The 16,445-nt window shown below is 45.5% G+C and overlaps 1 long non-coding RNA gene across 1 annotated transcript; it reads left to right on the top strand.

The window, feature by feature from the left end:
• Window positions 1-8,575: 8,575 nt before the first annotated feature.
• LOC129136469 (uncharacterized) lies at window positions 8,576-9,470 on the top strand. Its single transcript, XR_008538142.2, has 3 exons — window positions 8,576-8,681; window positions 8,770-8,968; window positions 9,047-9,470. It is a non-coding gene; the product is annotated as an uncharacterized LOC129136469 (long non-coding RNA).
• Window positions 9,471-16,445: the final 6,975 nt, after the last annotated feature.

Genomic DNA, 16,445 nt, shown 5'->3' with positions numbered 1-16,445 from the left:
TTATTCTTCATTTCCAGTCCATGTTGTTTCCAATTCTAAATGGTGTCCTTAATCTCTCCACCTCCTACCATCTCTACCCCTCTTTCCCAGTTTAACCTGCCACCAGCTATCACCTTGACTCCTGCAATAACCCTTCAAGCAGTCTCTCCTTTAGGCTCTCCTGATGCCCCCATTCACTGCCCACACAGCAACTAGAGGAAACTTCTTAAAATCTTGTCAGACCTGCGCTATTCAACGACTTCTCTTCATTTTCACGAGGAAGTTCAAAGTCCTTAGTGTGGCAACAAGGCCTTACAGGATCTGGCTACAGCCTGATCTTGAACCACTTTTGCCAACTGGGCTCTAGCCACATATGGGCCTTGTGCCTGTTCCTTGATCACAGGGAGCTCTTTTGTGCTTCAGGTCTTCTGATTGCGCTGTTCCCTTGGCCTCAATGGCTCTTTTCCGATTTCTCCCCACTTCACCTGCCTGAATACTTGATCTACTTCCAGGAGACCTCTTAATCGATGCTAGCCCTAGTCCCACAGCATGGCTGTAAACTCCAGGAGGGCAAGGACCATGCCACCAAGCACAATACCTGTATCCACAAATATTACTGTAGGAACAAACTGAATGTGTAAATACTCCATCCAGGACTTTCCCTTCCATCGGCCAGCCACTCCTACTCCCCGCCTCCGACCCCCAGGGCTATCAGCCTTCTCCTCCTTACTCTTCTCTCACTGCATTTATGGTTCGATATTTTCTCCTTTCAGCTCTGGAGAGGGCCTCCGTGTGGTCCCAGAACATATATTAGGTACCTTTTTTTTCTTTTTTTTGAGATGGGGTCTCAGTCTGTTGCCCAGGCTGGAGCACAGTGGTGCAATCTTGGCTCACTGAAACCTCCACCTCCTGGATTCAAGTGATTCTCCTGCTCAGCCTCCTGAGTAGCTGGGATTACAGGCACCCGCCACCATGCCCAGCTAATTTTTTGTATTTTTAGTAGAGACGGGGTTTCACCATGTTGGCCAGGCTGGTCTCGAACTCCTGACCTCAAGTGATCTGTTGGCCTCAGCCTCCCAAAGTGCTGGGACTACAGCTGTGAGCCACCATGCTGGCCTATTATGTATCTTTAAATAGTTGCTTTCTGGAGCAAAAAAAAGAAAAAAACACTATTTTTTTCTCTTTTTTTCTTTCTTTTTTTTGAGATGAAGTCTCATTGTCGCCCAGGCTAGACTGCAGTGGTGTGATCTTGGCTCACTGCAGCCTCCGCCTCCTGTGTTCAAGTGATTCTCCTGCCTCAGCCTTCCTAGTAGCTGGGATTACAGGCATGCGCCACCACGCCCAGCTAATTTTTGTATTTTTAGTAGAGACAGGGTTTCACCATATTGGCCAGGCTGGTGTCAAACTCCTGATCTCAAGTGATCCACCTGGTCTCAGCCTCCCAAAGTGCTGGGATTATAGGCGTGAGCCACCGTGCCCAGCCAAAAAACTGTTCTCTACAGCAAAGGATAACTATAAGAGTAAAATTTTCAGGCGAAGTATGAAATAACAGTGCAACCATAGCAGGCTGCAGGGAAGGATAACTGTTTTTTATTTATTTAGAGATGGGATCTCCCTCTGTCACCCAGGCTGGAGTGCAGTGGCATGGTCCTAGCTCACTGTACCTTAAACTCGCAGATTCAAGCAATTCTCCTGCCTCAGTCTCTGGAGCAGCTAGGGCTACAGGCGTGTGCCACCATCCCCCAGTTAATTTTTTTTTTTTTTTTTTTGAGACAAAGTCTTGCTCTGTCACCCAGGCTAGAGTGCAGTGGCATGATCTCAGCTCACTGCAACCTCTGCCTCCCGGATTCAAGCGATTCTTCTGTCTCAGCCTCCCGAGTAGCTGGGATTACAGGCGCCCACCACCATGCCTGGCTAATTTTTGTATTTTTAGTAGAGACAGGGTTTCACTGTCTCTACCAGCCAGGATGGTCTTAAACTTTTGACCTCAGGTGATCCACCCGCCTCGGCCTCCTGAACTGCTGGGATTACAGGCATGTGCCACCGCACCCGACTTTTTTTTTTTTTTTTTTTTTTTGAGATGGGGTTCACCATGTTGCCCAGGCAGCTCTCTTAACTCCTGGTCTCAATCAATCCTCCTCCCACCTCGGCCTCTCAAAGCACTAGGATTATAGGCAAAAGAGCTATTTTAAAGCAGTTGGGGGTTTATGGCAACAACTTAAATTTTACTCTATAAGAAGGTCTTCTGCTTACAAGTTGAGCAAGTACAAGGTCAGAATGGGTAAATTAATAACTTCCAGTATTTAGAAAGTGAAAAAATGATCTTTTGCTCTGGTCTCTTTGTTTGCCATCCTGTTTGCATTTGGTATAGCTCTAACTTCTCTGAAGACAGACAATTAAAAGGAGGCTAAGTGCACAGCAGACAAAGAGTGTCACAGTCATGTGTCACCCTCTTGTGTTGTGCCTTGGCAAATACTTGTCATCTAATTTTACTTTGGAGATGATAAGGAATTATTAAACACAATGATGAAAGCATTTTGTAGATCGGTGAATATACATATTTTGTGTCATGAGTGGGGTATGTGCAGCTGTGAACATCTGGCTCTCTGCCAGCATGCCCCCCAAGTGTTAGTCTCTGTAGCATCTGATGAGTAGATCTTCCCGACATCACAGAACCCAGCTTTTATGTGTTTGGGAACAGTATAAAGAAATAATTATTCATTTCTTTGGCTGAGTGTTTTGATCAACCAACATGTCTTCTAAGTGTATTTTGTCTGTGAAGCCTGAAACATTCTAATCACCTAGTAAAGACAAAGCAACATAAGACCTTAATTTGGATCCATATACTCAGCTGATTAGCCTTTAACCATAGCAGTCTGTTTATCACCTTTTTTTCCTGCTGGTTATTGTCTAATTAAGGACCCAAAAAAATGACCATCCCTAAAAGCAAATAGCCTGTACCCTCTGGGAAAAATTAAGTAACTGTCTTCCCCCACTCTCCCTGGCATATAAATGGCATTTCATAGCTGTAGATGTTGCAATGATATCAGTGTATTCAGATGAGACTGAAAAGACCACTCCTGACAAGCAATTCTTTCCTCATCTTATTGAATATAGATTGCCCAGTAGTTTGTTGTTGTAAACAAGCAGTAGAGTCTATTATTATTAAACATCTATAACTTTGCTCCTGACCTTCACCATTGTAAGACAGTAGCAATTTTTTTTTTTTTTTTTTTTTTGAGGAGTCTTGCTCTGTCGACCAGGCTGGAGTGCAGTGGCACAATATTGCCTCACTGTAACCTCAGCCTCCTGGGTTCAAGCAATTCTTCTGCTTCAGCCTTTTCAGTAGCTGGGACTACAGGCAAATGCCACCACACCTGGCTCATTTTTTGTATTTTAGTAGAGACGGGGTTTCGCCATGTTGGCCAGGCTGGTCTCAAACTCCTGAGCTCAGGTGATCCACCCACCTCAGCCTCCCAAATTGCTGGGATTACAGGCGTGAGCCACAGCACCTGGCCAACAGGAGCAATTTTTAAATTTATCCCAGGCCGGGCACTGTGGCTCACACCTGTAATCCCAACACTTTGGGAGGCTGAGGCGGGTGGATTGCCTGAGCTCAGGAGTTCGAGACCAGCCTGGCTAACATGGCGAAACCCCATCCCTACCAAAAATTCAGAAATTAGCCAGGTGTGGTGGTGTGCACCTGTAATCCCAGCTACTCGGGAGGCTGAGGCAGGAGAATCAATTGAACATGGGAAGCAGTGGTTGCAGTGAGCCGAGATCACACCACTGCACTCCAGCCTGGGCAACAGACTGAGACTCCATCTCGAAAAATAAAAATAAAAATAATAAAAAATATTTTTGAGACTCCATCTCAAAAAAAAAAATAATAATAAATAAATAAACTGGCCGGGCGCCGTGGCTCATGCCTGTAATCCCAGCACTTTGGGAGGCCAAGGCAAGTGGATCACGAGGTCAGGAGTTCGAGACCAGCCTGGCCGACATGGTGAAATGCCGTTTCTAAAAATACAAAAATTAGCTGGGCGTGGTGGCGCACGTCTGTAATCCCAGCTACTTGGGAGGCTGAGGCAGGAGAATCGCTTGAATCCGGGAGGCAGAGGTTGCGGTCAGTCGAGATTGCGCCATTGCACTCCAGCCTGGGCAACAAGAGCAAGACTCCCTCTCTAAATAAATAAATAAATAAATAAATAAATAAATAAACTGACCCTAGACTATAAACTCTCCTGTTTATATATCTCGTTCATATGTTCATCTAGTTTTTTTTTTTTTTCTGAAATCCTTTGCTATTTGTAACACTGAGGTCTAGCTTGCTGCAGTGTGACAGACACTTAGATTTTGCCTCCAGTCCAGCAGAGACTGCTAAATCTAAATGAACTTTGTGGCTCATTTCCACCCCACTTTCATTACTGTTCTTTTGGGAAATTACTTCCCATCAGCAGTATTTGCCCCAGCTGGTGAATCAGAGGGGGCTCTTTTTTATAGATAATAAACAGTAAAGACTGAGGGCAGCAGATCCATCCCCTGGTGTTAGCTAATGAAGAGCCTCACATGAAAGCTTATGCAGCGGGGACAGGCATAGCGTTAATATCCTGGGATCCAAGATTACGCACTCTTCTCTCACATGCTGCTGAATAGATAGTAATGATTATTAATTATTTAAGCAAAGAACATGAGAGCCAACACAGGCAGCAAAAAGAGAGAGAGAGAGAGAGGGAGGGAGGGAGGAAGGGAGGGAAGAAAAGAAAGCTGCACTCTAGGATCTTCTATTGAAATCATTTTAATTAGTACAAGCTATGGAGCCAAGGGAAATAGACCAAGATACTTAATAGCGAAAGAATTTTTTAAAACTCTCTACCACTTTTCTTTCTGTAAAAAAAAAAAAAACAACAACAAGAGCTGAGGTTATATATTTGTATAGACTGCTGTCAAAACGGAGTTTGAGAATGGAATTGCTTCCACAGGCTCCCTTCTGTGATAGCATATCAAAGAAAAAGGGTGAAACCTTCAGGAGGTTTTCATTCCAAATCTCAAATATCCTGTCATTCCTGGTAGTTTTACTTTTTCTCTGTAGATTTCATGGTACCTGGTTTCTTCTTATTCAATAAGCTGTGACACACTATTTTATTTTTATTTTTTATTTTTATTTATTTTTTTTGAGATGGAGTCTTGCTCTCTCACCCAGGCTGGAGTGCAATGGCACAATCTCAGCTCACTGCAACCTCTGCCTCCCAGGTTCAAGTGATTCTCCTGCCTCAGCCTCCTGAGTAGCTGGGATTACAGGTGGCCGCCACCACACCTGGCTAATTTTTGTATTTTTCATAGAGACAGGGTTTCACCATATTGGCCAGGCTGGTCTTGAGCTCCTGACCTCAAGTGTCTGCCCGCCTCAGCCTCCCAAAGTGCTGGGATTTATAGGTGTGAGCCACCATGCCCGGCCAACACACTATTTTAAAAGTTACAACCCCAAAAAGGCATAAGGTTTTGTTTTGTTTTTTTGAGACAGGGTCTCATTCTGTCCCCCAAGCTGGAGTGCAGTGGCATGATCAGGGCTCACTGCAGCCTCTACCTCCTGGCTTCAAGTGATCCTCCCACCTCAGCCTCCCAAAGTGCTGGGATTACAGGCATGAACCACCACACCTAGCCAAAAGGCATAGTTTTGATCTAACTTTCAAATTCTAGGACTATGGTCCCTTATTTGGAACTCATTGGTCATTCTATCACAGTCCAACTTTTCCACATTGTCAACCTCCCTGCAGCTAATGACAGTTCCTCTTATTATCGCAGTTTTAATTTTGAATTCAGTAATATTTGGACATCTAACTCTCATTATTACTATCACTAACCTCGCTCTGTGACTAACAAAAGACTGTGTTTCCTTTGTGGGCATCTTTCTGACCTTGTTCCAATATTCACACTACCTTACACTAAACTCTTAATATTCCTTTCAGTTGCACTGATTCATACCTTCTCCTGACTTTTGATCAAGCATAGCCAGTTTCTTCAGTCAATCACTCATTCAAGGAATATTTATTGAGTTATTTCCAGGTGCATGGCAGTGTACTAGGCAGGGGATAAAGCAGCAAATCAGACATATATTGTCCTTGCCCTCATAGTGAGTAAGAGACATCAATGAATTACATGATTGAATAATTCATTGCAACTGTAATTAAATGCTAAAAGCTGACATACAAGGGGCTGTGGGACCATATAACTGGGAATCTAACCTTGTATTAACAGGCAAGGAGAGCTTCCTTGGGAAAGTAATATTTAAGCTTACACTCCAGGTATAAGTTGGAGTTAACTAATCAAAGAGTGAGGAGAAGAGCAAAGCCAACAGTAGGACCAGCCCATAAAAAAAAGGTCATGAGGAGGCAAGAGAACATGATGAGATCAAACAACTGAGAGAAGGCTGGGGGCTGGAGTGCAGTGATGGAGACAGAGGCCAGACCCAAATCATACAGGCCTTTATAGGTCATGCTAAGCATTTGGTTTTTATTCCAAGAGTAATGAGAACGATTGCAGGGTTTAAACAAGAATGTGACATCATCAGAATTGTATTTAAATAGCTGACTATGGCTATAGCATGGAAAATGGGCTAAAATGGAACAAGAGGAGTTTATTAGTCAGCTATTGCTGCAATAATGCTGTATAACAAACCACCTCAAAATATAGTGGTTTTTTTGTGTTGTTTTTGTTTGTTTTTTTGGGTTTTTTTTGCTCAGGAGTCCTCAAATTGCCTGGTTTCAGGCTGTGAGTTGCCTATGACTCCGCTGAGTCGGGATGGGATCAGCAAGGTTTAGCTGCAGACTAGGATTAAATCTGCCTCAAATTTCCTCCTCCTCCTTGGATTAGAGGCTAGCCAGGGTATATTCCTTTTATGATGAATGGTAGAAGAACAAGAGCAATGGCCAGGCGCGGTGGCTCATGCCTGTAATCCCAGCACTTTGGGAGGCAGAGGCGGGCGGATCACGAGGTCAGGAGATTGAGACCATCCTGGCTAACACAATGAAACCCCGTCTCTACTAAACATACAAAAAATTAGCTGGGCGCGGTGGTGGGCGCCTGTAGTCCCAGCTACTCGGGAGGCTGAGGCAGGAGAATGGCGTGAACCCGGGAGGCAGAGTTTGCAGTGAGCCGAGATCGCGCCACTGCACTCCAGCCTGGGCGACACAGCGAGACTCCATCTCAAAAACAAACAAACAAACAAACAAACAAACAGAATAAGAGCAGCAAGCCCAACTGTGGAAGCACATTGGAAGGTCATTGGCCATATCATCTAACAGCCTAGCCCCAAACAGTAGAGCAAGGAAGTATGTTCTACTCCAACAGAGAGAGGTATGAATAAAAGTTTTCTGATTCATACCCCAATATATCAAAGCAGCTATGAGTGAGGCATTTTCCTTTTTTTGTTTTGGAGACAGAGTTCCTCTGTTGCCCAGGCTAGAGTGGCACAATCTCGGCTCACTGCAACCTCCGCCTCCCAGGTCCAAAGTGATTCTCCTGCCTCAGCCTCCTGAGTAGCTGCGATTACAGGCACCTACTACCATGTCCGGCTAATTTTTTTTTTTTTTTTTTTTTTGAGACAGAGTCTCACCCTGTCTCCCAGGTTGGAGTGCAGTGGCGCAATCTTGGCTCACTGCAACCTCCGCCTCCCAGGTTCAAGTGATTCTCCTGCCTCAGCCTCCCAAGTAGCTGGGATTACAGGCACGTGCCACCATGCCCGGCTAATTTTTGTATATATACATTTTTTCTTTTGTTTTTTGAGACAAAGTCTCGCTCTGTCGCCAGACTAGAGTGCAGTGGCACAATCTTGGCTCATTGCAACCTCTGCCTCCGGGGTTCAAGCGCTTCTCCTGCCTCAGCCTCCTGAGTAGCTGGGACTACAGCCACACGCCACCAGGCCCAGCTAATTTTTGTATTTTTAGTAGAGACGGGGGTTTCACCATGTTGGCCAGGCTGGTCTTGAACTCCTGACCTCAGGTGATCTGCTCACCTCGGCCTCCAAAAGTGCTGGGATTACAGGCGTAAGCCACCATGCCTGGCCTTTTTTTGTTTTGTTTTTTTGAGACAAGGTCTTACTATGTTGCCCAGGCTGGTCTGGAACTCCTGGACTCAAGTGATCCTTCTGCCTCATCCTTTCAAGTAGCTGGGATTACAGGGCAAAACCACTGTGCTGGCCTTGGCATTTTCCATTCTGATGGAAACCAAGTAAATGGTAGAGTCTACTGCTTTATTCATCCTAAGCCACTTTGCTTTAGCCCCTAAAAAACCTGCTTTAATTTTCTCGAGGCCTTTAACATATATGGTATAAAATTGGTATATTATCAGCTTTGAGCATTTAAGGAACAGTTTAGTATCCATGAGCCCAATTTTCTCATTGAGTCTCTGGATGCAGTATGCATATGATTTCTCGGTGACCAGAAGCACTTGCTATAACAATAAATGTCACAAGGAGTTTCAGAAACAAATTGTTCCCTTTCTTGCAGTCACTTCTATGTAAACACAAGATGAGGTTCTTTCTATCAGGGTTGGCTCTACCCGCCCCAAAATGCTCACTTTTCTCTTTTTTTTTTTTTGAAACCAGGTCTCACTCTGTCACCCAGGCTGGAGCACAGTGGCGTGACCTCAGCGGACTGCAACCTCAGCCTCCCATGCTCAAGTGATCCTCCCACCTCAGCTTTGTGAGTAGCTGGGATTACAGGCACGCAACCTCCTATAGTCATAGGCGCGTGCCACCACACCCAGCTAATTTCTGTATTTTTTTTGTAGAGATGGGGACTTGCCATGTTGCCCAGGCTGGTCTCAAACTCCCGAGCTCAAGTGATCCAGCCCCCTAGACTTCCCAAAGTGTTGGGATTACAGGCATGAGCCACCGCGCCCAGCCAAGAATGCACTCTCTTCAGCCAATTACTCTGAGGCTACCGATTCTACAGTGGGTTCCAAATGAAAGAAGAGAAAGTCATAGCAGGTACTCAAGTTTATGATGGATGGGTCTGGCATAATGCTTTGTACTCTCATTAATGTTGGGTTTTTGTTTGTTTTTTAGATGGCGTCTCGCTCTGTTGCCCAGGCTGGAGTGCAATGGTGTGATCTTGGCTCACTGCAACCTCCACCTCCCCAGTTCAACCAATTCTCCTGCCTCAGATTCCTGAGTAGCTGCGACTACAGGCATGTGCCACCATGCCCAGATAATTTTTGTATTTTTAGTAGAGACGGGGTTTCTTTTTTGGGGTGGGGGGACAGAGTCTTGCTCTGTCGCCAGGCTGGAGTGCAGTGGTGCAATCTCGGCTCACTGCAACCTCCGCCTCCCAGGTTCAAGCGATTCTCCTGCCTCAGCCTCCCAAGTAGCTGGGACTACAGGTGCGCACAACCACGCCCAGCTAATTTTTCTATTTTTAGTAGAGTTGGGGTTTCACCATGTTGGCCAGGATGGTCTCGATCTCCTGACCTCGTGATCCACTCGCCTCGGCTTCCCAAAGTGCTGGGATTATAGGCATGAGCCACTGCGCCCAGCTGAGACAGGGTTTCACCTCGTTAGCCAGGATGGTCTTGATCTGCTGACTTCGTGGTCTGCCCACCTCAGCCTCCCAAAGTGCTGGGATTACAGGCGTGACCCACCGTGTCCAGCCTTTTTTTTGTTTTTAATTTGAGACGGTGTCTCAATCTGTTGCCCAGACTGGAGTGCAATGGTGTGATCTCGGCTCACTGCAACCTCTGCATCCCAGGTTGAAGCGATTCTCCTGCCTCAGCTCCCCAAGTAGCTGGGAATACAGGCGTGTGCCACTATGTCCAGCTAATTTTTGTATTTTTAGTAGAGACGGGGTTTCACCATGTTGGCTAGGCTGGTCTCAAACTCCTGACCTCAGGTGATCCACCTGCCCCAGACTCCGAAAGTGCTGGGATTACAGGCATTAAGCCACCACACCCGGCCTATACTCTCATTAATTTTTAGATGTAATTTATTATTTGAAGAGAAAAGAAAATCTCTGCATTTCCCAAAAGCCCTTACATCATATTCTTGTGCTGGGCTTTAACTTGGGTTCATCCTTTGCTTCCATTCTTGCAGTTACGCATGTATTCACAGGTCCTGGATCTTTTAACAGGAAGCTAATCTTGCTGGGGACATCAATATTTTTGCTGAGGTGTGAGTCTAGCGGGTAGTTCATGTAACTTGGGGGCAGTCCTGGGGAGCGAAAGTGAACTATTTTTAGCTGACTTCAAGTGGAGGCAATTCACTTAAAGAATTCAAAGGCTTTAGCAATATCCTAGATTGACTTTAATGAGTAGCCCAAAATAGCTACAGGCTTCAGGGGGTAGACCGAACCTATTGAGGGCCTCTCCTAGGAGATAAAAAGGCGCTTACATAGCTTGCCTCATAAAGTAGTGTCAGCTTCTTCCCTGCCCCTAGCACAGTGCTCAGCATGGGAGCATTTCTGCTCATCTTATTAATTGGTGGCTAACTATAGACAGAACAGAAAGAGGCACTTATTTCACTAATATGCAGAAGCGCGTTCTTAGGAAAGAGAGGAAGGCAGGCTCACAGAGGAGGATGCAGGCAGGCCTCAAACAAGCATCCAGGTGACACTTAGGACATTTTAAAACAGCTTTGAGTAGGCAATTCCCATTTAATTTCTTTTCAGAGTAGGAAACACATAGAAGCAGCATGCTAAAGGGGCTGCAGGCTCTGAAAAGGATAAAGGAACTAGTTTTAATTTGCCTTCCATTTCTGCTGCTAATGACACCCTACTGAGACAGACTATACTATAACACATACATTCCCACCAACTCAATCACATTCTTTCATTAGGATGTCTTGGGCTATTATAAGATCTTTTTAGCACAACTTTTAAGATAAAGAAATATAACAGAAAAAGTAATTTACCTCACCTCCAGGAAAGAAAAAGACAGGAGTAACAGAATTGTAGGCTTTTTCCCACAGTAGGGACTCCCAGTTAATTTTATGATCTTCATTTCCCATTATTTCAAATAGCAAGACCATGAATACACAGGCTTCCCTTGGTCAACCCAAATACAATGCCTCCATTTTATTTATTTTATTGTTTTTGAGACGGAATCTTGCCCTGTCGCTGAGGTGCGATCTTGGCTCACTGCAACCTCCGTCTCCCAGGATCAAGTGATTCTCCCTGCCTCAGCCTCCTGAGTAGCTGGGATTACAGGCACCTGCTGCCACGCCCAGCTAATTTTTGTGGTTTCAGTACAGACAGGGTTTTGCCATGTTGGCCAGGCTGATCTCGAACTCCTGACTTTAGGTGATCAGCCTGCGTCAGCCTCCCAAAGTGCTGGGATCACAGGCATGAGCCACCGCACCTGGCCCAATGCTTCTTTTTTTTTTTTAGAGATGGGGTCTCGCTATAATGCCCAGGCTGGACTAGAACTCTAGGGCTCAAGCAGTCCTTCTGCCTCAGCCTCCCAAGTATAGTATAGTATTTTTGAAATGCATATTTTAAGATTTATGCTTTTCTGCTAGCATTGGGTCAAGAAAAAAAGAGGAAAAAAGATTTTAAATATTTTGTGAAGTAGCATTATATTGCTTTTATTTATATTTATATTATTTTTTTTGAGACAGAGTCTTGCTCTGTCACCCAGGCTGGAGTGTAATGGCACAATCTTGGCTCACTGCGACCTCTGCCTCCCAGGTTCAAGCGATTCTCCCGCCTCAGCCTCCCGAGTAGCCGGGATTACAGGCATGAGCCACCACACCTGGCTAATTTTTGTATTTTTGTAGAGATGGGGTTTCACCGTGTTGGCCAGGCTGGTCTCAAACTGCTGACTTCAGGTGATCCACCCACCTCAGCCTCCCAAAGTGCTGGGATTACAGGCGCCTGCCACCATGCCCAGCTAATTTTTTGTATTTTTAGTAGACCCGGGGTTCCCCCATCTTGGCCAGGCTGGTCTCAAACTCCTGACCTCGTGATCCACCCGCCTTGGCCTCCCAAAGTGCTGGGATTACAGGCGTGAGCCACTGTGCCCAGCCAATAGTTGTTTTTCATTGTTGGGTCAACTTAAAACACAACTTTCTCACTGTAAAACAAACCTCTACAGGGATGCCGCTATATATCTAAATGTATTAACGATAAAACACTTAATTGTCTTATTTGGGGAAAAAAAAGGCTCTATCCAATATCCATATTATTTTATTTTATTTTATTTATTTTTTTTTTTGAGATGGAGTCTTGCTCTGTCGCCCAGGCTGGAGTGCAGTGGCGCGATCTCAGCTCACTGCAACCTCCGCCTCCCGGGTTCATGCCTTTCTCCTGCCTCAGCCTCCTGAGTAGCTGGGACTACAGGCTCCTGCCACCACGCCCGGCTAATTTTTTGTATTTTTAGTAGAGATGGGGTTTCACCGTATTAGCCAGGATGGTCTCGATCTCCTGACCTCGTGATCCATCCACCTCAGCCTCCCAAAGTGCTGGGATTACAGGCGTGAGCCACCGCGCCCGGCCGTCCAATATCCATTTTAGAAAAGTTAACAAAAAAGGACAATGTGTCTGGCACATATCAGCACTTAGTAAATTTCTGATGAAAAATTAAATGACCTCACAATCAGAGCAGGCAGCAGATAGAAACTTCCCCCATTCCTTCAAGGTAATTACTGAAACTTTTTCAGAAACATATTTTCTTCCCTTCAATTTCAATACCTAATACCCACCAGGGAGATGCATATTTTGAGGTTTTCAAATCGAAACGGCCTTAATGTACATGATTTGTCCAGCACTTTAACAAATTAACCTGGCATAATTTATCTCCCACTCTGGCACAAGTAGTGCCATACGAGGTCAGATGCGCCTAGCTGGATCAGAGGTGCCACTGGTGCAGACTCCCTGAAGAGAGGCCCATAGGGAGGAAGCACACACTTACAAAGGAAGGACATCGTCACGTTGTCTTTCTGAGAATGAAAAGTGGATTTAGGTATGTCCATGTGTACTTTTTTTTTTTTTGAGACGGAGTCTCACTCTGTCACCCAGGCTGGAGTGCGGTGGTGCAATCTCGGCTCACTGCAAGCTCCGCCTCCTGGGTTCATGCCACTCTCCTGGCCTCAGCCTCCCGAGTAGCTGGGACTACAGGGGCCCGCCACCACACCCGGCTAATTTTTTGTATTTTTTTTTTTTTAAGTAGAGATGGGGTTTCACCCTGTTAGCCAGGATGGTCTCAATCTCCTGACCTCGTGATCCGCCTGCCTTGGCCTACCAAAGTGCTGGGATTACAGGCGTGAGCCACTGTGCCTGGCCTTTTTCTTTTTTTTTTTTTTTTTGAGATGGAGTCTCGCTCTGTTGCCCAGGCTGGAGTGCAGTGGCACAATCTCGGCTCACTGCAACCTCCACCTCCCGTGTTCAAGTGATTCTCTTGCCTCAGCCTCCCGAGTAGCTGGGACTACAGGCGCATGCCACCACACATGGCTAATTTTTGTATTTTTAGTAGAGATGGGGTTTCACTATGTTGGCCTGGCTGGTCTCGAACTCCTGACCTCAGGTGATCCACCCGCCTTGGCTTCCCAAAGTGCTGGGATTACAGTTGTGAGCCACTGTTCCCACCCGATGTGTACTCCTTTATATGAAGTCCTGTTCACGGTATTTTCTGGCAGAGGAATAAACCACTCAAACTTCTGGGAGATGGTATGAAAAGAAATGCTGCAAGGCTGAAGCTAAGGGATTGAGTTTGCCCTGTTTGCTCCAAAAGTAGAGAAATGCTCTTTTTCTGAGTAAATATGAAACAATATTTAAATAAATGAGTATAAACTTAGCACTATAAAACAAATCTAAGGTATAATTTGCCAAGACCTAGAATAAACTCGATGTAAAATTTGAGATGCTAACAAAATTACCCCCCACCTTTTTTTTTTTTCTGAGATAGTGCCTCGCTTGGTTGCCAAGGCTGGAGTGCAGTGGCACAGTCAAGGCTCACTGAAGCTTCAACCTCCTGGGTGCAGGCAATCCTCCCACCTCAGCCTCCCAAATAGCTGGTACCACAAACACACGCCACCATGCCCAGCTGATTTTTACATTTTTTTTGTAGAGATGGTCTAGCTATTAATGTGTTGCCCAGGCTGGTCTCAAGTTCCTGGGCTCAAGCAATCCTTCCACCTCAGCCTCCCAAAGTGTTGAGATTATAGGTGTAAGCCGCCATGCCCAGCCTAAAATTACCTTTTTTTAAAAAAAGATAAAATAGTAAATTACATTTTCTAAGATCATGGCCAAACCATAGTTATTATAACTAGTTACAATCTAATCCAGGCCAAATATTTGCTTTTACCTAAATTATCTGTCTCTCTGATTATCATTGAGCGTAACTACCTCAGTTTTTGTTTTTTGTTTTTCTTTGAGACAGGGTCTTGTTCTGTTGCCTAAGCTGGAGTGCAGTGGAGAGATCACAGCTCACTGCTGCCTCAACCTCCTGGGCTCAATTGATCCTTCTGCCTCAGCCTCCTGAGTCACTGGGACTACAGGCAGGCACAACCACGCCCAGCTGATTTTTTTTTTGAGACGGAGTCTCGCTCTGTCGCCCAGGCTGGAGTGCAATGGCGTGATCTTGGCTCACTGCAACCTCCGCCTCCCGGGTTCAAGCGATTCTCCTGCCTCAGCCTCCCAAATAGCTGGGACTACAGGCGCATGCCACCATGCCCAGCTAATTTTTTGTATTTTTACTAGAGATGGGGTTTCACCGTGTTAGCCAGGATAGTCTCCATCTCCTGACCTTGTGATCCGCCCACCTCTGCCTCCCAAAGTACTGGGATTATAGGCGTGAGCCACCGTGCCCGGCCTAATTTTTGTATTTTTTTGTAGAGATGGCATTCTGTCACATTGCTCAGGCTGGCTCTGTTTTCAATCTGGCCTGGTTAATGAGTATTGAAGGAATAATGTTGGGGAAACAACAACAACAACAACAAAATTAAGCTCCTTTAGTAGTAAAGAATAGCCTCGTGTAATATGACAATTTAGTAGTGACAAAAAAACAGTACCTGACCTGCTACGATGTTTTACAGGAAATAGACAAGGTAGCAGAGACTCTCAAACCATGTATGTTAAGTCATAACTGTAACACAGCTCAGCAGGAGGTTTTGCAGGGGGGGCTTCAAAATTCAGTTACAGTCGCCAGAGGCTGAGGCAGAGGATCTGTGGCTGATGTATAATCTTAGAAATAACCCTTACCACCAGGCGCAGTGGTCCACGCCTGTAACCCCAGCACTTTGGGAGGCCGAGGTGGGCAGATCACCTGAGGTCGGGACTTTGAGACCAGCCTGGCCAACATGGAGAAACCCCATCTCTACTAAAAATACAAAAAAAAAAAAAAATTAGCTGGACGTGGTGGCGCATGCCTGTAATCCCAGCTACTCAGGAGGCTGAGGCAGGAGAATCGCTTGAACCCAGTGGCAAGCCGAGATCGGGCCATTGCACTCCAGCCTGGGCAACAAGAATGAAACTCTGTCTCAAAAACAAACAAGCAAACAAACAAAAAACCCTTACACCAGCATTATCTTCACTCTAAAAAACAAACACACAGAAAAACTTGATGGCTCTCCTTGACTTCTTTTATAATAAATGATATTTTTGCTGGTTTATTTTTAATTGTATTCAACTGCCTGAGGCTGTAAGCAATAAGCAGTGTGATTTTCTGGTAGAAAAATAACCAAGCATTTAGGAAGCTTCCAGTTGACAGCCTCTGGCCTCTCAACTTTGCTGAAGCTCTTCAACAGTATCGACTTTCCATTGTGAACTCTTTTTTTTTGAGACAGAGTCTCCTCTGTCGCCCAGGCTGGAATGCAGTGACAAGATCTCGGCTCACTACAACCTCTGCCTCCCAGGTTCAAGTGATTCTCCTGCCTCAGCCTCCTGAGTAGCTGGGATTACAGGCACACGCCACCACACCTGGATAACTTTTGTATCTTTAGTAGAGACAGGGTTTCACCATATTGGCCAGGCTGGTCTTGAACTCCTGACCTTGTGATCTGCCCACCTTGGCCTACCAAAGTGCTGGGATTACAGGCATGAGCGTTTTCTTTTTTTTTTTTTTTTTTTTTTTTTTTTGAGATGGAGTCTTGCTCTGTTGCCCAGGCTGGAGTGCAGTTGTGCAATCTCGGCTCACTGCAAGCTCCGCCTCCTGGGTTCACACCATTCTCCTGCCTCAGCCTCCTAAGTAGCTGGGACTACAGGCGCCCGCCACCACGCCCAGCTAATTTTTTGTATTTTCAGTAGAGACAAGGTTTCACCATGTTAGCCAGGATGGTCTCGATCTTGTAATCTGCCCGCCTCCGCCTCCCAAAGTGCTGGGATTACAGGCGTGAGCCACGGCGCCCTGCCAACAGTTTTAATTTACATACTAATGCTGGAAAACATTTTGGAAGGCAAAGAAGAACATTCACTGGTCTTAGCAATAAATAGAATAAAAAAGAAAAACGTGGACAGAAAGGTGGTTGAAAGGCTCTAGGC

The sequence above is a fragment of the Pan troglodytes genome, chromosome 1 (assembly GCF_028858775.2).
Source record: "Pan troglodytes isolate AG18354 chromosome 1, NHGRI_mPanTro3-v2.0_pri, whole genome shotgun sequence".
NCBI classification, from domain to species: domain Eukaryota; kingdom Metazoa; phylum Chordata; class Mammalia; order Primates; family Hominidae; genus Pan; species Pan troglodytes.
The sequence above is the reverse complement of the archived record's forward strand: the minus strand, read 5'-3'. Positions and strand labels throughout refer to the sequence as shown.